Below are 21,521 nucleotides of genomic sequence, written 5' to 3'. Positions count from 1 at the left end.
GTCTCAGTCTCTCTCTCTCTCTCTCTCTCTCTCTCTCTGCCTTGGCATTTTACAAACCTCGTGTGCGTTCGTCGACATTTTAACCATAAATCCACAAGAGTTTTCGGGGCTGGAAAATTCGAGGCGAGGGGATTGGGGGAGGGAGATAAGACGACCCGGAGGTCCGAAGCCAAGGCGGCGCTGCCCGGGTGGGGGAGGGAGCGAGCAGTCGCCGGGCGCCCCTCGGCCCCGTGCCCGCCCCCTCGGCGGGAGATGGCCCCGGGCTGCAACATCTATCAAGGGGTGGGCCGCCGCCGCCGCGGTCTCCGCCCGTGGTGGTGGTGGGGGGCGCCGCGGGGGAGGGGACGCGATCCGGGTCGTGGCCTGGGGCGGCGGAGCAGTAGCCCGGCATTCCGGCCGCGCGCTCCCGGAGGTGGCGCCTTGGAGAGGCTGTATTTTTTTTTTTTATTTTTTTTTGAGCCGCTGAGAGGGGTGGGGGAGGGGCCCTGTGTGTGTCTCTTTAAGAGCCGAGCGCTGCCCCCGCCTCGCAGGCGCCCGGAGCCTCACAAAAGAACAGGATGTTGTTGATTTGTCACCAAACCACAGAGAGGAAATGATTGTAAATTTCCTTTAAACATCCCCACCGCGCTCCGGCCGCCCCCGCTTCCGCCTCCGCCGCCCCCGCCCGGCTCGGCGCAGCAGGGCCTCGGCGCTCCCGCGGGGCGCCCGCTCCGGCCTCCGCCGGCCTCCCGGGCCAGGACGGGCCGCGGCCCCCGGCCCCGCGAGAAGCCCGGGCTGCCGCGCCCCCCGCCCGGCCGCGGTGGCTTTAGTGTAATTTTTTTTTTTTTTTTTTCAACTTCTGCAGCCGAGGAAGGTCCTCGGCCCCTTGGGAGCGCGCCGCCCTTGGCTTCTTGGACCGAGGGGAAGCGCGCCGGCTGCCCGGTGCCAGGCCCGGGAAGAGTCGGCCGGTGCGCGCACCCGCTGCAGCCTGCGCCTCCCTGCAGAGGCAGCGATCCTTAGCCTGGAGGTCCAGGGGGAAACTGAGGCCCGGAGAGGTCACTGGAGTAGGCCAAAGTGACCAGCTCTTGGAACACCCCCTACTCCTCCCTTAACTAGGCTAAACTGAACTGTACCGATGCAGGAACATTCTAGAAATCCCAAGTCTTAAGCGGTGGCACTTTCCCTTGGGAAGCCAAAGTAACAGTCCCTCAGTCCAAGTAATGTCATGGGGAATATCTCTCCCTCCTCCAACGTGCACCCTCCTCCTCAGGAGCTGCCTTTCTGCACCCTTACATATGCTGGGCTCCCAATCCCAACCCCAACCCACTCACTTCCTAAGTTTTCTGGAAGCCTCCGGTGGAGTTAATGCTTGCTCCAACCTGTGGCCCACGGCGGAGTGGTCTGGTTTGGTCTGTGGTCTGGGAAAGAGCTGCCTTTGCTGTACACAGTGTACTTTTGGAGCTATTAAAGGGTATGCCGGCGTTGACTTCACTGCGCTTCTAGAATATTAAAGGCAGCTGCTGATGTCCTAGGCACTGTGCTGAGCCGAATTCTCTCTTTTAATCCTTAGCCCCCAGAGGTAGACGTCGCTATTCTGTCTATACAGAACTAAGATTCAGAGAGGTTGAGGAACTGGATCAACTCACAGCCTAAGCACCAGATTCATTTAGTCACCATGTTCTGTTAATGGTGATAACCGGCCTCAATATTTTATATTTGATTATTTGGTTAGTGGAATGGACACAAGATATTTTTGTTGGGTATATTATCTCCTCAATCTGCAGTGAACTCTGGTCTAGACCTCACTTTCTGGAAATAGACTTGGAAGACTGGTGCACTCAAGCTGAAATCTGCCTTTTTTTGGGCATGTGAGGTCCTGAAGGGCCATGTGAGGTCTTGAGTGGCTTGGGGCCTGTTATTTCTTCCCACTCTACTTGAATGAAATAATAGGGAATCTTTGAAAAGTGTGTGGTGCTAGATTTCTAAGGCGGCATAGCCCCATCCTCTGCAAGACCCTCTGTTTAATAACTCTAGTGGGCAGTGGTTGGAGTGGAGGGTAGATGGCGGGGTTCCCTCTGATTATAAGCGATGTAATACATCAGTGATGTCCTGTGCTTGCTAGGTACATGTGGCGTGTCCAGCTATATCCTAAGAGATGAAAGTTGGTGCTGGGGGAGATCATGCACCTTGGAAGAGTAAAGTTGGGGGTGGGGTTTGTTCCTATGGACTTACACAAGAGCAGGTCATCCAGGAGCCCCAGAAATCGTACTGCAGTTGCTTGCCTTCAATCAGTGCAGGAAGCTGAGAGGTCTGTGATGTCTGTGGGTTTGAGAGAAACAGAGTGGCCTTTGCCTCCTTTGTGCTGCAGCTGTCTGCAGATCTCCAACTCAGAGCATTTGTTGATGGAACCGGCTTTAGCATCTCCACCTGTCCTGTTTTGCTTTTGTGGAATGCCAGTCACAGGGGCACCCAGGTCCCCAGCACTTGAGGGAGGGCTGTCTGGTTGTTTCCATTCTTCAGATGGGAAGCACAGGGTACCAACCTCTATGATTGGTCTATGGACACCCTGAGTGGGATGGCTCAAGGCAGAGCAAAGTCACCAGGAGTCAGGGTCCCCAGCCCCTGCCACTCAGTTCTGGGGAAGCAGGAACCAGAGGGCAGATCTTCTGATGTCTCTAGTCTCTATTTCCTGAACTGTGAAGAACTTTGCTCTTTGTTGGCCCTTCCAGCCATTATATGAAAAATAGCTTCTGTTTATTCATTGTCTTAGCATTTATTGTTAGCCTTTAGCATTCCTTGCATTGCCATGCACCACTGTTACCAGCATTAAAGATAACAGCAGTCAACAAAACCAAAGCTGTGCCTTCTTGGAGTTTACCTTTAAGGTGAACAAGACTCCCAAATTAAATAAGAATCTACTTTAGGCATATGTAAATATATGTGTATGTGTATTTATGTATATATGACTTTCCCTTTGCATATATGTGTAAAATATCAGGTAATGCTTAGGTTATGGACAAAAATGAAGAGTGTTAGAGGAGACACAGTTTTATGGGTGAGGGGCTATTATTTATTTAGGGTGGTAAGGAAGGCACACTGATAAGATAGAATGGAAGGAGTGAGCCACACAGTTTGCAGGAAGAAGCTTGCTGTAGGTAGTTGGAATGGCACAGATAAAAGACCAGGGAGGCGAGTGTGTTGCATAGCACTTAGTATATATCGGGCAATGTGCTAAGTGCTTTATATTGTTATCTATTTAATCCTGTTACCGCTTTTTAAGTATGAGGCTCAGAGAGGTTAAGTGATTGACCCAAAGCCACACAGCTAGTAGATAGAGGAGGTGATATTCAAATACCAGTCTTAATCATGCTGTTTCTGTCTAGGGACTCTCAGAGCTGAAGCTGGTATTTAATTCATAACGTGGTTCTTTTGATTTCTTGAGGATTAAGTGTCTACAGTGGCCAAGGTGATTCTAAGGCCCTGAGTAGCCCGGTTTGGACAGGAGCTCAGGGACTGAAGTTCCTTTTTGTGAGTGGGGGAAGGTAATATGTTTGATGCTGAAAACCACATGTTGTGTTTATGGCATAAGGGGGAAAACACCTTTAGATTAGCGTAAACAAGAGAAATGGGCAACTGGGTAGCCTGCGTCCCTCCACCCGACTCCTTTCCTTTTAATTTCCCCATGATAGGTCCAGCACAGCATGCCATATTATACAGCGATAATTAAAACACTTGGATTAGTGAACTGAGATTTATAGGGCAAACAGGAGCCAGAGGAGAAAAAGACAGTCATCTCTTTTATTTGCAGGCAGATATCCAAATTGCCAATTGCTTGCATTTTCTTCCTGACACTATCACCTACTCTGCTTAATTAGATCCTTTTTTCTCCCCCATATCCTTCCAACCGCTGCCCACTAGCTCAGCCTGCTGCATAGCAGAGCTGGTGAAGCCACATACTCAACGCTTTCCCACAGCCCAGGGAAATGTGAGTCAGAAACACAGCAGCAGACCCGAGGGAAGCGGGGTACCTTTGCCTGGGGCCATCCAGCTGGCCTGTCCACCAGCATTCTGGAGCAGGGACAGGAGCTAAGCACAGGAGCAAGAAGGGCATGCCAAGCCTCTTTCAGCCTCCCAAGGCAGTTTTCCACTAAAGGCTAGTTTGTTGTGGGGAAAGGAGAGTGAGTTTTGAGTTTCCCAAACATCAGGCCACCCCCCCAAGCACCTTCAAAAAGCAAGTATTGTATTTTTCTACTGTGTTCAAAGTTATCATTCTCAACGCTGGCATTAGGGATGGTAGGGACTGAAATGAATGAAATGCTGTCAAATTTCCATGCCAGTAGAAGGAATAGTAAAAAATGGCTAATGAGAGTTTGGGGCCCAAATTGATTTGTTTTGGCCAAAATATTTATTGAGTACCTACTATGTGCCAAACTTTTTTCTAGGAACTGAAGGGATACTGCAGTGGCCAAACACCAAGACATCCCTGCCCACATGGGTTTACTTTTTACCCAGGTGAGGGAGGGTTGTGACAGCAAATTTATTTGTAAAGAGCGGAAGAACTATGCAGAAAAATGAAGTGGGGAAGGGACTGGGGAGTGCCGGGACCACTGGGGAGGGAGGTGAAGAGGGCATAGTGTGGAAACCCACATCTGGTCTTGAATCACGTCTGGACACCTACTGATCTGAACCTCAGTTTTCTCATAAAGGATAAAATGAGGAAGAAACATGAAATATACACTGAATCAGGGCTCCACGAATGCTTCTGATGGGGGCACTGGAGAAGTGATTGCCTTGGTAAAAGGGTGGCTGTTCCTGTCGCCTTTCTTTTCCCCAGCATTCCTGGTTTAACTGTGTGCGGAGAAGGCAGCAGGAGTGCCCTGGACTCTTGCAGCTGGAGTTCCCACTGGAGAGGATTCAGATACCGGCTTGGTATATGGGCCGTAGCTTGGAGTAGAGAATTGTCAGCATTTTGCATTTGATTTTCAAGATTATTTTCCACTTGCTTTGTGTTCACCCAGATAGTCCACTGTAAGCCTGGTGGGAGGCTAGGGCTGCCCACTTGACAAATGGGAAAACAGGCACCGGATGTGAGTGCCCAGCCAAGGTCACCTCCAGTCTCCAGAGGAGGACTCCTGCCGGCCTGGCGATGAGTCATGCTGGAGCTTGCTCCGGGGTGAAATCACAAAGGAAGGGAGGCTTGGATTGATTGCAGGCGGCAGGGGAAGTTTCCTGTTCTGGAGCCACCTCAGCAAGGAGGCCTCCTCCACCTGCGGGGCCTTGCTGTCCCCAGGTCAACCTCCTGGGTGAAGATACGGGGACTGCTTTGGGGTGAAAGAGAGGAGATCAGAGGGCTTTTGGCATTTAGGGAGGAGAAGCAGCAAAAGGGAGAGACGGTGCGGTGGAGAACTTGGGGCGCTGGGGCCAGGCAGACTGGCTGCCGCTTAGCAGCTGGGGCAGATCACATCACCCTCTCTGAGCCTCAGGTTAACAGTAAGTGCCAGGGTAGTTGGGAGAATAAAGTTCCACCGTGTGTGCAATATGTTGAGCACAGTTCCTGATGATAGGAAGCTGTGAGCATTGGCTGTGGTTCTGAGAGAGGAAAGGGGAGTAAACCGGTTCAAGAGTCAGTGGAGGGGAGAGGGCTTCCTGGTCACTCTGCTGGACCACTCAGATGAGATTTCTAGTCAGCCACACAGGGGAGTTGATCTTGGCTTCTAGGAGTTTACTCTGGGACCAGCAGAGCAGGGACAAACCAGCGTCTGACATCTCCCTGTCCCGGCTCATCTTCCCTGGCGGCATGCTTCAGTGGGCTCTGTGGGCCTGGGAGTGCCCCCCCCCCAGTTCCCTAACTCCCCCTCATCTTAACCTTTGCCTCTCTGGTGGAGACTCATTATGCCTCCCATCTCTGTTGCCTCCATATAATGAAAATAATTGAGCCTGTCTCCACCGATCACTGTCCAGGAATGCATCAAGCCCCGCTGCAGTCCTCTCTGCGGGCCAGTGCACCCGGCACAGCAGCGAATGGCCTGTGGGACGCTTGCTCCTAAACCCTGGCAGGGGAGCCTGCGGGCTGCATGCACACTTAGAGTGAAAAAACGAACTTGGGAGGGAGGGTTGCAGGCACCCCAGTGGGCGTCTAATGGTTCTGGGACCCAGGCTCAAAAACCCCTGAGCACCTCTTAAGTATGGATGCAAAACATTGCTGATGGTGTGTTTAAATTTTGAATCTTTCCTCTTCCAGCTGGGCTTTGCTACCAAGAGCAAATGTTATGCCTATAAGAATAGCACCTCCCAGCCTGAGTGACCAAATAGGGCTGCAGATAAGAGGAAACTTACTTTGTTAGAATCTTAAATTAAAAAAAAAAATTAAGTATCCATAATCTTCCTATCTCTAAAATAACCCGACCTTTTGCTTGGGATCCATCTGCATCTTTATCCTTTATGTGCTCCGTAGGCCTGAATTGTGCTAAGTTTTTCACTAAATCTTTGTAGTAATTCTGGAAGGAAAGAATTATCTCTGATACGTTGATGGGAAGACTGAGGCTGTGAGAAATCATGTGGTCACGGTGAGCAAAGCTGGGATTCAGACCCAGGTCTGATTCCATTCAAAGTTGACCAACTTTGAGGTCATTGTGATTCTGTGTCTTTCTTTTTTTTCCTCTTAGCATTATGTTATATATATTTTCTTGTGTTCCTCTCTAGTTATTATTATGAATAACATTATCATTATTAATTATTATTATTATTATTATTGTTTCTGTTTGTTTGTTTTATTTGTTTGTTTATTAGAGCTATATCCTTTTTGAGACAAGGTCTCACTAAGTTGCTGAGGCTGACCTTAAACTTGAGATTCTCTTGCCTCATCCTCTGGAATCACTGGAATTACAGGTGTGCAGCACCATGCCCGCCTTCTTAATTATTGTCTAAAATGGGAACATAGAATTCCCTAAACCATAATTTGTATCATCATTTTCTTCTCTGGGACATTTTCGTTATGTTCAGATTTTCACTGTTACAGACAAATTTGAACTTAAAGCTTTTCTTCTCCCACTTTCTCTGCCTCATCCTACATGTTGAGTGACTTTGCAGCCCAAGTTCCTGATTCCATTCCAAGCCCCCAGCCTGGGGACCAAGGGAGCACATGGTTAAGGTTCAGTTCAAGTCTGAAGTTTCAAAGAATCAAGAGTATAGTTAGAAAACAGGAGAAGGTGGATGCTCAAGAAGACAGAATGAACTTTCCCATCCTCGGTTTTTTTGTTTTATTTAGGTCCTTAACAGATTAGATGCCAACTCACATTGATGAGGGCATCTTTACTCAGTCTATGCATTAAAATCTCATCCAGAAACACCCTTCCAGACTACTCAGAAATGATGTTTTACCAGCTATGTGGGCATCTCTTAGCCTAATTAAGTTGACACTAAAATTAATAATCACATACACCCCAGTTCCCTCTATAGGAGCAGCTATTTATTACTAAAAGTCTGTTATCTTTTCAGATACCCTGATGCACACAAATATTTAAAATTCTTTCTACCCCTTCAACTTCAAATAAGAGAAAACTTGGGATCATAGGAGCTACACAGTGAATTATAATAGTAGCATCTATTCCATACATGAAGAACTGCCCTGGTGCTTGTCTAATTTTGTGTCCCTGCTGTAGTCTTGCAGAATGAGTTTTGTTGTATAAATAAATGCTTCAAACCCTAGTTCACCTCAGTGGGTTGATTGGAGATTAAATTAGATAATTCATGTAAAGGACTTAGATCTTGGCACATGATCCAGGTTTTATGGGGGTCCAAAGCTTATACAATTTGAGGGCCATCTTTAAAATAAATACTACAGAATCATGAATCCAATACTAGAAGTCTAGTGAATATTTAGAGTGAGAAAAGACCTCTTACAATTCACACATTTAATTTCTTGTGGTGCTGGGATTGAACCCAGGATATTGACTTGCCAGGCAAGAGTTCTACTACTACTGAGCTTCACCCCCAACTCCATTTTTATTAACTGCCTAATACACCTCTATAATACTCTTTATTCTTTTATCTTCTGGCTTCATACTCTTTGATCACTTTATAATAATGACAATGATCCTCTAAAATAATTTTCTATACAGAAAATAAAAGATTATTTATTCTTTTCTCTACCGTGTGTTTAGATTGTAAAAATGAGGAAATTTACACATAAACCCAAGCACTATTTATAGATTACTACATGTTTGCGTCTCATGGAGGAATTTTTGTAAATTTTATTTTGTACAATCCTCACCAAAGATGAAAAAAGAGCCTGTGGTGCAACATAATTGTATGTATGTGCTCACAAGTATATTAAGTGTATTTCTTTCTTTTTTTTTTTTTTTTCTTGTACTGGTGATTAAACTCTGTGATACTCTATCACTGAGTTATATCCTTTTTATTTTATTTTATTTTTTTGACACAGGGTGTTACTAACTTGCCTGGGCTGGCTTTGAACTTGCGATCCTCCCGCATTAGTCTCCTGACTTGCTGGGATTACAGGTCTGCGCCACGTGCCCGGCTCCTGATAAGTATATTTCTGACAGAGGAGAACTTCCATTTTGATCAGGGGTGCTGAATCTTCCGTTTACAATTTTGTGAGTCTAATATGTGGAAGCATTTCTCACAGGAAGCATCTGATCCTACACTTTGAACCTTTCTCTTCCTCCCCCATCATGTACATCGGGGCTGGCAGTATTGGACATGTCCCTGCAGCGACACAGCTGTGGAGGTGGTCAGGACCTAGGTGGTGGGCATATATTTCTGGGACCTGTGCCAGCTTCTTGAAGGTGACTGTGAACCACATAGATGTGACCCACTAAACTCAGACTCAGCGTCACCATCACAGCTCCCGTGCATGTTCGTTCCCAGAATGCCCTTGGCCACTTCACCATCACACAACAGGAAGGAAACCACAACAGAAGGGAAACCAGAGTGGAGAGAAACAGTGGTCCTTCCAGCATTGTTTGAAAGACTTCTCTTTGGCAGATCTAAAGAAGCAAAAGTCTGTGCAAACATATTTTTTTCCAGGCCCCTCGTAGGTAAGGACCCTGAAGCACCAGTTCCATAGGTTTGCAGTGGACCTGGTGAGGTACTGTTAACATTTGTGGTTAGGAGCATTGTCTTGAGAGAGCCACAAAGCACATTGAGGGGTGGCCTGTCCTTATTGGTATGTTAGCAGCCTCAGTTATCTCCGGTTCCTCGGTAGTAAGCATGACACTAGTAACCGTTTTGTTCTTCACTAGGAATAAAAACTTCTCAGGGGCAGACACTGATCTCTTGCTTATTGCCGTATTGTTGGTGTCTAAGACATAGGCCTCAGTTAGCACATGCCAGGTGTTGTCTGGGTAGCCCCAAGCTCTTAGAGAAAGGGAAACTGAGGCAGAATGGACCAGGTGCCTTGACTTGAAGCATATTGGGAGCTGCCTGTAGTCAGGCCCAAGGGGGACCCTCCGGCTGCCTTTCCTTCCCAATGACCATCTCCCATGAGCCAATGAGAAGGGGAAGCTTAACCCACTTTGAGGTAACCTACAGAGTCCCTTCCTTTCTTAGGATGTGAGCCAGGGTTCCTGGGTATGCCCCCTGGAGCTCACTCTGATTCGTGGAATTCACCATTCCAGGGACTCCGGCCTTCTTGCCCTCCCCAGCCTGGGTCCCTGGGAATGGCCAGGAGACAGTGGGAAGAACAAAGGTGAATGATTTTGAGCCATAAAATAGTGGTCCTGAAAAACAAGTTTGGAAGATGAATGGCTTTGTGCCTTGTGGAGCTTAGCAGGGGCAGCCCTTAGAATTACTGACATTCCTGCCTGAGAATTCCAGAGGCCCTCGGGAGCAGTGGCCTGCTCAGCTCCCGTCCATTCCAAGGGGGTAGTGAGTGAAGCGAGAAACCACGGTACCTCGGAACCACTGAGATGAAGCCAGAGGGGCAGCCTTCATCAGTCATTGTCTTATCATTCCGTGCTAGTCGTTCGCCGTGGTCCAGGACCTAGTGGCTGCAGAAGTGCAGAGCAGGTGACAAAACCTCAGCCTGGTCTCCCAGACTGAGCTCACCTCCTTGTCCTGCGTCTTCTCTGACTGATGCAGGTTTCCAGCTGAGCTCTGTACATGCTTCCACCTTGGTTGATTTTGCTTCAAAATTGCCCCATATGCAGGCCCCAGGCCTGGGATACTCCCCCCACCGAGCTCTGGGACAGGCTGTGGGTACTCATGTCTCCCCTGGTGTTTAACATCACAACTGGGATGGTGCAGGCTCTGCTTCTAGCCTGATTTTCCCTCCAGCCCTGGGATAATATTTATATAAAAATGTTGGCTCTGATCTCCACTCAGGAAAACACCAGCTGCTATTGAAAAATCTTTTTGCGTGTGATAGAAAGCAGAGCGGCTGGGCCTCATGCAGGCCTCCTTGAGCTTCTCTGGAGAGTGTTAGGAAACGGCAAGTGTGTTTTATTTACATTTTTCAAAGTCATCCCAGAGCTGTGTCCAGGCAACTGAAGGCCTGTCAAAGAACTGAATGCTTAATTCTATTTAGAAGAAACAAAGGGATTAGGTGTTCCTGGGACTTTAACAAATGCATTGTTGAACCAGTTGAGATGGCCCAGGCCTGTAATCCCAGCTACTCTGGAGCCTGAGGCAGGAGAACGGAAAGTTCGAGGCCGTCTCAGTAACTTAGCTAGGCCCTCAGCAACTTAGATCCTGTCTCAAAAGGAGCTGGGGACGTAGCTCAGTGGGAAAGCCCTGCCTGGGTTTAATCCCCAGTCAAAAAAACAAAAAAAACCCCAAACACAAATACATTGTTGGTTTTGCTTTAGGTTTCATTTAGGGAAGGCAAGTGCAGAAAGCAGGATGCCAAGGATCCAGACTGCCAGAGCTGTGAAGATTCCTGGAGACCGGCATGCAAAAAGTTGTTCGCAGAGACCTGAATCAGTGCAGCCTTTGGAGGGAACTTCAGCAACTTCTTATCGCAAATGAGCCTGACCTTTGATGCAGTTCTTCCATGTTTTGGAAACTATCCTACAATAATAGTTGCACACATATACAAGGACCTGTGTTCAAAAGTGCTCATTGGTGCAAAAAGTAGGAAACCACCTTCGAGTCTATCAGTAGGGGACTGGCCAGAAAGTACTAGTTCATCCAAAATGGACTACTCTATGGCTATTAAAGAAAAAAGAGGGGCTGGGGTTGTGGCTCAGTGGTAGAATGCTCGCCTAGCACACTTGAGGCACTGGGTTCGATCCTCAGCACCACATAAAAATGAAATAAAGATATGTGTCCACCTACAACTAAAAAATAAATATTTAAAAAAAAAGAGGTATATAATAACAATGGCCAGCACACATACAGTACTCATTGTTACACACCATTCCAAATGTATGTTTATTGGGATATTTGCACATTTACAATATTAATTCAGTTTTTTCAATAATCTTTTTGTTACTATGAGAATACTTTTTAGATGGGGAAAGAGGTGTTAAGTAGTTTGGCTATGGTCACATTGGTACTGAGTCAAATTGGTACTGAGTCACATTGGTACTGAGTGCTCAAAAAGCACTCAGTGTTTCCAAGGAGTTTTTCATGTTTATTATCAAAGCAAGTTTAGAGGGTAATATTTTTTTAATCTCTCATTATCTTCATATGGAAGCTGAGGACCAAGTAAATTGCAAAAAGTACTCCATGTTACATGAATAGAAAGAGGAAGATGGATTTCTCACCCAGGTCTATCAGTCTGTCTGTCTGCAAAGTCCCAGTGCTGAGCCTCTCTGCAGAGGAAAAAAAGAAAAAAAAAAAAAATCTCACTTAAATACACCTCCTAACATGCTGTTAGCAATTTAGGTTTATTTCCTTTGTCTTATGTATGTATCTAAACAAAACGAAATTAAAGAAACACTTTGGTCATTAGAGGATATTAAACTGTTTATATCGTATTTTGTTTGTTTCACTCACGTCATCGTAAGGGCTTCTTGTGACTGTTTCTTATAACCATCTTCCTTGATGTTCCTCGTCATCATTTTAAATGATCGCACACTATTTCAAGGGATCGGTGTCCTGGGAGTGGGTAAGATTCCCTGACGTGGAATTGGCAGGTCCAAGCATATAAATGTTTTTGTGTTTTTTAATACATATTGCTAAATTGCTTTCCAAAAGAGCTGTATTAATTTGTGCTTCAGTCCACAGTTTTGACAGTGTCATTTTCATCAAATGCTTGCTGATGTTTGTTATCGTGAAACAATGAGACCAAACAGGACTGGTGGTATAGTGCAGAGGTACAGTGAGTATTTAGCATGTCTGAGTCCTGGGGCCATTTTCCAGAACCCCCCCCACACCCCTAAAATATATTAAACTCTTCATAGCAGGAAGCTTGGAGTGTGCAGTGGGGCTTGTGCGAGGGAGGGGAGTTTATTTTTCATGTTATCTAAAATAAAAAATATTTTACTATAGGCACAAATTATTTTTCTAATATTTGTTTGTTTATTTTTGGTACTGGGGATGGAACCCAGGGCCTTGTGCATGCTAGGCAAGTGCTCTGCCACTGAGCTACAGCCCCATTTTGGATTTTTATGTTCAATTCTCTCCCACCCACCACCCCATACTAGGGATTAAATCCAGGGATATTCGACCACTGAGCCATATCCCCAGCTCTTTTGTGTTTATTTTGAGATAGGGTCTTGGTAACTCCAGCTGAGGCCACTTAGCCCAGCAAACTTTTTATGTTGAGACAAAGTCTCATTAAATTGCAGAGGCTGGCCTTGAATTTGCCTCAGTTTCCTGTGTAGTTGGGATTACAGGTGTGTGCCATCATGCCTGGCTTGTGATACGTATTTTAAACTGTTTTATTTTGAAATAATTTGTCTTTTAGAAAAGCTGCAGAAACAATACAGAGGATTATCTGTATAACCTTTATAACACGAACACATACATATATATTTTGTGGTGCTGGGAAATGAACTCAAGGCCTTTGCAACTGCTAGGCAAGTGCTGTACCACTGAGCCACACCCCAGCCCCCAGTTAGGTTTCTTAATTGGTTTGCCAGGGCTCAACAGTAACTTGGGCAGTTTCGTATGAAAGAGGTAGACTCTTAGGCTTGAGCAAAACCTATTGAATTAGCTGGGCACAGTGACACATGCCTGTAATCCCAGCGGCTCAGGAAATTGAGACAGGAGGACGGCAGTTCAAAGGCAGCCTTCAACTCAGTGAGACCCTGTCTCTAAATGAAATACAAAAAATAGGCCTGGGGATGTGGCTCAGTGTCCCTGAGTTCAATCACAGGCACCTGCCCCCCACCACCTTGCAAATCTATTATATTAGAATATTCAGGGATGAGCCTGAAAAATCTGCATTTCAACTGCTGAGGCAAGGGAATGGCAAGTTCAAACCCTGTTTCAAAAAAAATAAAAAGGACTGGGGATGTAGCTTAGTGGTGAAACATCTGTGGGGTCAATTTCCAGAACCAAAAAACCAACCCCAAATCGTCCACCCTCATGGCTATTCTGAGGCTCCTGAGGTCCCTTAAAGGCTGAGAATCACTGTCAAGTAGACTCTGAGGTGCTGGGGATTACACCCAGGGCCTTGCACAGGTCAGGCAGGTGTCCTACCTAGGAGTTACACCGCCACACTTAGAGTCCTCTCTTAATATTTTGATTTCCTCTGGTGATATTTTATCTTCTTTACTTTGAAAGCCCTCCAGTGTGCAAGGGCTGGAAAGTGCATGAAATCCCAGCAGGTGAGCATCTTTGTTGCAGCCTTTCACACTAAGTTGTCTGCAGTGACTTGTTTCCTGCCGAGCTTGGGGTCTCCTGAGAGAGACCCGGCCACGGAGGGAGGGAGGCTTCACGTCCTCTCCTCCTTGGCTCTCCAGTCCCCGGACATCCAGGGAGTGGAGATGAGGAGGGGGAAGAGAGGCCTCCTTGGGTCCTGGCTCCCATGGAGGAGCAGCAGGGGGCCCTGAGATGGGGAGGAGCCCACATTCTGGCTCCAGCCTCCCGCTGTTTCTTTGTTGGATTGAGGGGGTGCTTTCCATGGACAGTTTGTTGCCCTTGGACATGCTGGCCCCAGTTTTTCCACAAGTGTGAGTGCATGACAGTGGGCATCGCCAGGCCCTGTTTGTCCTCTCTGTGGGGACCCTGGGGTTCAGCCCTCACCTGTCCCCTCCCAGCACTGCCCCTAGGCGTTCTTTCTGAATAACAGATGTGGCAGTGTCACCTCTTAACTTTGCTTATTGACTTAACAACTATGGAAAAAGAGTGGTGGGAAGTGAACTGAGAGCCGGATTGTGGAGAGCTTTGGATTCAAGATGACTGAATGCTTTTTAAGTCATTTTGTCCCAAATGTAATTTTTTTTTTTTAGTGAAAAGGTAATGTGCCTTATACCTATGACTATGTCACAACGAATTCCACTTTTATGTGTAACTGTAATGTACCAACTGAAAGAACAATCGATAAATGGAAGCAAGACCTGATGGATAGAGGGAGAGAATGGGGCAGAGAGGAAGGGAGCGGAAGGGGACGTGGAGCAAATCATTTTGTGCGTTTCTATGAAGATGTCAGAATGAATGCCACTATTATGTATAACTATATTGCATTAATGAAAACACTTTTAGAAGAGTTAATGTGACACACAGAGTGTTATAAGCCTGTATTCCTTTCAACATGCAATTAAAGTTCAAACCAGGTGCCGTACCTGAAGTCCCAGCACTCAGGAGACTGAGGCAAGAACCCAGGGCTTGAGACCAGTCTGGCAATATAGCAAGACCCTCATCTCAAGGGGGATAAAAAGAAGAAGCTCAAAAAGGCACAGTGGCAGTGGCACACACCTGTGCTACCTAGGAGTCCAAGACAGGAGGATAGCAAGTTGGAGGCCAGCCTGGGCAAATGAGCAAGGATCCTGTCTCAAGTTTTGTTTTTTGTTTTTTTTTTTTTTAAGGAGAGGGGGCTAAGGATGTAGCTCAGTGGTAGAGCACCTTTACTTGGGTTCAATCCCTAGTACCTAAGAGGGCACGATGCAGAATATGGCTAGAATAAACAATTTGGAACATTTGGAATATACACAACAGTACAAACCAGCGGGGGGACAGTTGCCAGGAGTCCCACCAGCCAAATAAAGCTGCTGTCTGCAGGTGGGTGTGGTATAGTGTGGCACAAGCCCTGAATTAGGCAAATCTGTGTTCAGCTGTCCTCTTTTCTCTCATTAGCTGTGGGCAACCATTGGGCAGCTTAATCTTGAAGCCTGGGGGTGGGTATGTATTTATTTATGGCAGTGCAAGGGATTGAACCCAGGGTCTCAGGCATGTGGGGCAAGCATACTATCCCTGAGCCGCACCCCAGCCCTGGGGTAATTTATATACACATAGCAAGGGGAGTGTCAGGTACTATTCTTGTCAATCTCCTTCTTTTTAAAGGAAAGCCAGTGAGAGTGACATGAGGAAGCGCGTCAAGGAAGCCTGCCCCTGCCTGGCTAGGCTACCTTTCCAAAAGATGTGCGCATCCTGAAACCACAGGGAGACAGGGAGGGAGGCTCTGGGGGTGTTGGATCCACCCTCTCGGTTGTGGTACTTAGAGTGCTAAAACCAGGACAGCCCTTGGCAAAGCAGGATGGTTAGTCACCCTTGCAGCATGTGACAGGGGGTGACAGGATCGGTAAAGTCGCTTAAGGGAGAGAGAATAAGATTCCAGAGCATTTGAGGAGGGTCTACTTTCCCTGGTAATTGTTTGGCAAATCTACCTGGAAGCTCATTTTACCTGCAACTTTGGGAATGAAGTGGCTGCCAGAGATCTGACCGGGGGAGGCACAGGCAAGGACACGTTAATGTCTTCCAGAGCTTCTGGAGTCTGCTCTTCTGATCTGGTCAGGTTTATGCTCCCAAGAAGCCTTTTTCCAAAGTTCAGCATGAAGAAGTCAGAGGAATCTCACGGGACCTCAGGGGATGAGGGCTGATTCTCATATCTGTCCAGGTACCTTCCCGTCCTCCGTATTATATCCAGAGACAGAGGCTGAGGGAGAGAAATGGACCACACTGTCCTACAGGCCAGCGGGTGTCAGTAGCTGGCACTTCCTCTTCCAGCTCTTTGAGAGCATTTCTAATCGGCTTAGCATTTCAACAAACCCTTGAAGGTTTGGTCTCCTTGGAGAGACCTAAAGGCCTTCATCTGTATACTTCTCCTTTATATGGAACCAGTCACCCCTTCCCCAGGTGGCCCCTTCCCCCAGGCTTCTAAAGAGGCCTGAATTCACTGGCCATCAGCCCCCTGCAGCTTTCTGGGTCAGCTGAACCCCCATGCCCTCCGGGAGCCCATCTTAGAATGGTAGGGCCCAGGCAGCACTGCTGACCTGAGCTGGGACTCCATCTGCCTCCTGGAGCGGGGCAGCCAGCACCACCTCCTCTGGTGGTAGAGGAAGCTAGGAATAGGGGGCAAAGCTGGACTTGGTCCGTGCCCCAGTGCTGGGGATGAACCCGGGACCTCGTGCATAGTGGGCAAGTGCTCTACCACTGAGCTGCGCCCTCCAGTTCTTAGACTTGGTTTTGGATCACACAGAGCTGGCTCTCAGCCCCTCCAGGACTCCTCTACCCTGCTAGGATCCAGGCAAGGTGATACAGATGTGCACACAGATGGATGTACGTGGAAAACAAGACTGGGCCAGGGTGTCGTGAAGGTGTGGAAGGGAAGATAGCCTTGTATGCTTTATTCTATATTTTAGTGTATTATATAGTTAACAAATTAAAAAGCACATGTTAAAGTAGAGAATTGGCCCCTGAGATAAATAGGATCACTGCTAGCTGAAGGCCAGGGTCAGGCCTTGGAAGATTCAGAGAGCCTCCCAGAGGAGGTGACAGATAAACCAAGTCCAAGAAATGAGTGGAGATCACTGGATTTGTTCATTCAGCTGATGGTTGTTGAAGATCTGCTATGTGCTAGACACTGTTCTAGAAGCTAGGGAACTAGGGGAGTGTAAACACATAAAGATCCTGCCCGCGTGGAACTTACAGTCCACGGAGGGAAATGGATGAATAGAAAGATCATATGATCTGGTGATATTCAGGAAAAATTACTCTGATGCTTGTCAACATGGCAAGGAAGACTTAATTAAAGATTGTTGAAATAAGGAGCCAAATCTTTTGGAACAGAGAGGAGAGATCGACCTCATCCCTGACTACAGCAAAGACCTGCCTGGAATTTATAATGAACCAACAGAGTGAGGGGCTTTAGTAGAAAGGAAGTTTGTTAAACACAGACCCCCAAGGGTAGGGGTGTTCCTGCTGGACCAACGTAACAGGATTCTATGGAAGGCAGGACAAGGTCTTACATATCAAAGGTAGAGGATGAAGAACTTGATCAGATATCAAAGACAGGCCAAGGTGGGTGCTTGCTGGAGAAGAGGCTTCAGAGGAGCCTGATTAAAATCTGGTCCAAGATTGAGTCTGTCAGTATTGTGAAGAAAATAAGGGAGCCGTGGGATAGTGGGATAGTGAGGCCACAGAGAGATGGGGTGCTTTTTAGTAGACAGTAGTAGTAAGGTCTTTGGGGGCAGAAATCCAGGTGATGTGAGAGAGCCAGACTTTCAAATCCCCCTGGGGTAGGTGTTCTAGGTAGAGGGAACAGCCTGTGCAAAGGCCCTGAGGTGTCTGAGCAACAGCAGGGAGGAGGCAATTCCCTGGGGAAGAGCAGAGGGTGGGGTGCAAGTAGATCATGCAGGGCTTTGTAGGGTGTGGGAAGGAGTGAGAGGGCTGGGAGCCAGGACACTTTGGAGATAACAGAGAGGGTAAGAGAGAGCTTTGCCCATCTGGAGGACCACAGGGAATCTGTATTGTAAGGGGATAAGAAGGAGTAGATACCAAGGAGCCTGTGTGGGGAGGGAGAAGATGGAAGGGTAGGGAAGAAGTGGAGCCAAAGAGGGTGGGGCAGGGCATGCAGGTCCTTTTCCATCTTTTCAGTCGGGGGTTTCTCAATCATTTTAATGAGAGTCTCAGTCCTTGAGTAAAAGTCAAGCCATAAAGGGAGGAATGGCTCTCTGGTTAACTTGAAGGAGAACTACAGAGAACGGAAAAAGAGGGTTGGTTGAAATACAGCTGGAGCTGGACTTGCTTGGCTGGTTGCCCTTCCTATAAATATCGCCCTCCCAGTCCTGGAAGTGCAGCCGTCAGGGCTGTTGGGAGCTACTGGGGAACATCCTTCCTGTCCCCGTGTCCAGGGGTTGGCTGCCTGTGCACATCTGCACGCAAAGTGCCTACAAGCTGCTGGGAGGTGGGGGGAGTGGGCTCAATACCAGAAGCGGGGGATTCTGAGCCCACTCCTTTTACCCTGGGGGCGGCCTCACTTCTTCTGGGGGCCCAGGCGGCTCTCTGGCGTGTCTTCAGCTAAGAAATCTGCAAAAGTCATCGGCCAGCCTCAAGAAAACTAATCCTTTGTGCCGAAGGGGCCGGTGGTGCGGAGGGGAGGGGAGCGCCTTGCCAGAGCTGGGATGGTCCTCGCTGCTGGGGAGCCCTGCTGCCACTGGGGGTTTGGGGAGAGGGGAAGTGGGTGGAGGGGCTAGTGTAATTTGGCAACATGTGAGTTAAAAAGCAGATGAAAACCCACGGAGTAACCAGACATTCTTTTCGCATGCAAGATCCTGCTGAATGTTGGAAGAGGAAGGAATATTTTTCTTGCTTTTTAGACATGACATCCTGCAAGGGGAAGATTTGGAACAGATGGGGGCCAGGGGAGCTTCACTGTATTTGCTTGTTTCACGTCTACTTCCTCCCTTCCCACAACCAGAGATGTCTTTCTCCCCTCTAGTGAAGTCAAGAGAGGAAAAGGAAAAAAAAAAAAAAAAAAAAGACCCAGGGATTAGGAAAGCAAGGTATCAGAGGTCAGGGAGAAAAATCCATAAGGTTCCAGAAAGAATCAACTTTTTATTAGGTCCCAAGATAGATTACTAAACTCAAAATTCCATCTTAGGTTTAATGGCTGTTCCAGTTACGTGTGCCCTTATGAGGGGGAAAGAAAGGACCCTCAGATAGATGGAGAAAGAGACTGACTAGTGACAGGTAAAGAGAGTTTCTGAGACCCAGGGAACACAATGTGGGAAAGAGCAGAACCTGTGACATGTCATGGGACCAGCTCAAGAGTGCGCAGCATTTTGATTCCTACTTCTGTCGGATGGGGTGCATCGGAGAAGGCCATAAAAGCAGTGTTGCGAAGGGGACTGTGTTATACTTGTTTGGCTATGGCAGTGTCCCTGTGTCCCTGAGGCAGCTACAGGCCGCTGGACACTGGTGTGGTTAGCCCCCAAATCACAGCCTGTTGATTTTGCTGATGAACCTCTGGAGCATGCGCCTCCTTCTCCTGAACCCCAGGCGGGGGCTCTGCCAGTGGAGCTGGCTGCCCAAAGTAGCCAGAGGGTCCCGAGCTGCTGCTTACTGCTGTTTCATCTGTTCCCCAAAGAGAACTTGGGTTGACCTGATGTGAAAAGAAAGAGCATGAAGGAAGGAGAATGCTTCTCTGTGTTCCTTCTGATTGTCTCTGTGTGTGTGTGTGTGTGTGGTGTGTGTCTAGGTTAGGGTTCTTCTATTACTTTTGGAAGAGGATTTTCAGTCTGGGATCTGATGGAGGAGATAGATGCCAGCTTCCCTCGCCCTTTTTGGCCAGGCTGGCCAGCTCTGGCATGCTGTTTCTGAGGGGTGTCCTGGAGACTTGGGGTTCTGAGGCATCTGCTACATGCTAAATGGGAAAGAGAAGAGAAAGGCACCAGGTGGCTGGGTGCTCAGGATCCCCAGCTGAGATGCACAGAGGCACGTCAAGGGAGCAAAATCCAATGCATCTCCCTCCTCCCCATCGGATGTGTTCTTCTGCAAGAAAGGTGGAGTTTATCAGTTGACAAAAAAGTAATGTGACCCGTGTGCCTAGCCAGGCTGCCATCTCCCACCTTGGCTCTTTATCCTCAACTTGTAGACCTACAAGGTAACTTGGTTTTCTCTCCCTCTCTGTTGTTAAAAACTCCGCAGCCATACTGTCTGGGAAGGGTGCTGGAAAAGTAGCAAACATCGCTAGAGTCCTGTCATGTTCTGGACGTATCTAACCTCAATTCAAACTTCAGAGGACATATCTGTGAATAAAATATAGGTCCCACTCCCATAGCACCTAATCAAACACTAGAGCATTTTACTCATAGTGGGATCACCAGGATCAGGGAAGGAGGTAAGCAACAGATAGGACTGGGGATGTGTTTTAGTGGTGGAGGACCTGCCAAGCATGTGCAAGACTCCGGGTTTATTTCTCAGTACAGGGGGTGGGGGGAGGTAACAGATATAACTACTTAAGATTAGTTAATTCAACAACTATTAATTGGTTCAACACCTGCTGTTTGCTAGTCCTCTGGAACAGGGGCAGATATGGCCCCACCTTCTGGATCTGTAGCTGGGTCAGATGGGTACACTTGGAAACAGGCTTTTGCTTTCCTGTATTTTCATAATTGCTATTTAATATTGTTGTAAGTAAAGAAAAATTAAGATTTTGAATTATTAGCATGAATTTTACCATTTGTCTTTATACTGTACAGAGATACAGACAGACAGAGGACACAGAGCTGCTGTGGGTAACCTTTCAGTGGGAACTTGGGAAGATCTCACCAGAGGAAGTGATATTGAAGTTCACCCTTAAGTAAGAAGAGCTAACATTGATTGTTTACTCTTCATTGGCCCTGTATGAGCATTGGATCCTGGCAGAGTTTTTGTTTGTTCCATCTTTTTCTCTGAAAAGTGCTCAGTTTGGATGTGAATTCTATGGCACCCTGACAAGGTTCCAAATTCTACTCCAAGAGTTCCATCATCAGGTAAACACTGGCTCATGGGAAATGTGCAAAACTGAGCTATTTACTTGCATCTTACCTGATCCTTCTGACAGTCCTGAACTTGGGTGAATTTTTAAAAATATATATTTATTTTTAATTGTCAATGGACTTTTGTTTTATTTATTTATATATGGTGCTGAGAATCAAATCCAGTGCCTCACACAAGTAAGGAAAGTGCTCTACCACTGAGCCACAAATCCCAGCCCTTGGGTGAATTTTATTAGTTAGGAATGCTTTTGGCTGCAAGTAAGAGAAACTTCACTTACCACAGCTTTACTCAGAATGGTATTATTATTATTATTATTATCAGTAGTAGTAGTAGTAGTAGTACTGGTGATTGAATCCATTGATGTTTAACCACTGAGCCACTTCCCAGGCTTTTTAAAATATTTTATTTTGAGACAGGGTCTCGCTAAGTTGATTAGGGCCTCACCAAGTTGCTGAGGCTGGTTTTTGAGCTTGAGATCCTCCTGCCTTAGCATCCCAAGCTGCTAGAACTACAGGAATGTGCCACCATGCCCAGGTGGTTTTTATTGTTGACTAAACAAGAAATCTGGGTGATGGTTCACCAATGGCATTAAGGACTCAAGATGTCTTCTGCTGTCCCATTGGGGCTGGCCTACATAATTTGTGGGACCCCCTTGCAAACTCAGTGGTAGAGTGCTTGCCCAGCATATATGAGGCCCTGGGTTCAATCCCTAG

The sequence above is a fragment of the Callospermophilus lateralis genome, chromosome 5 (assembly GCF_048772815.1).
Source record: "Callospermophilus lateralis isolate mCalLat2 chromosome 5, mCalLat2.hap1, whole genome shotgun sequence".
NCBI classification, from domain to species: domain Eukaryota; kingdom Metazoa; phylum Chordata; class Mammalia; order Rodentia; family Sciuridae; genus Callospermophilus; species Callospermophilus lateralis.
Note: the sequence above shows the minus strand (reverse complement) of the source record.